Here is a 643-nt window from a genome sequence, read left to right on the forward strand (position 1 = left end):
ACTGGTCAAAACATTGGTGTATACCTCAAGGGGCATTGTAAAATATTCTTTTCCAAATTTCCTTTCATAGCCATGATTGGCACATGTGGGTCACCATGTTCAAGAAAGTTTGTGTGATTTGGAGGTGATGGGAAAAATCACATTTTTTCAAAAACTGGCTTAAGTTAGACCAAATGGCCCCTCCGGAATGCGGTCATTTTTTCGACCACCTCCAAATGACCTCGACTTTGGCAGAAATGATCTATTGCACAAACAAAGGTGGGTTTCAAAGGTTTTATATTTTTTTGAATTTTTTATTAATTCATAATGCCCTCTAGACTAACTGGTCAAAACATGGGTCTATACCTCACGGGGGCATTGTAAAATATTCTTTTTCCAAATTTTCTTTCATAGCCATGATTGGCACATGTGGGTCACCATGTTCAAGAAAGTTTGTGTGATTTGGAGGTGGTGGGAAAAATCACATGTTTTCCAAAACTGGCTTAATGGCCCCTCCGAAATGCGGTCATTTTTTCGACCACCTCCAAATGACCTCAACTTTGGCAAACATGATCTATTGCACAAACAAAGGTGGGTTTCCAAGGTTTTATAAAATTTTTTTTCAATTTTTTATTAATTTATAATGCCCTCTAGACTGACTGGT

The sequence above is a fragment of the Triticum dicoccoides genome, chromosome 3A, assembly GCF_002162155.2.
Source record: "Triticum dicoccoides isolate Atlit2015 ecotype Zavitan chromosome 3A, WEW_v2.0, whole genome shotgun sequence".
Lineage (NCBI taxonomy): Eukaryota > Viridiplantae > Streptophyta > Magnoliopsida > Poales > Poaceae > Triticum > Triticum dicoccoides.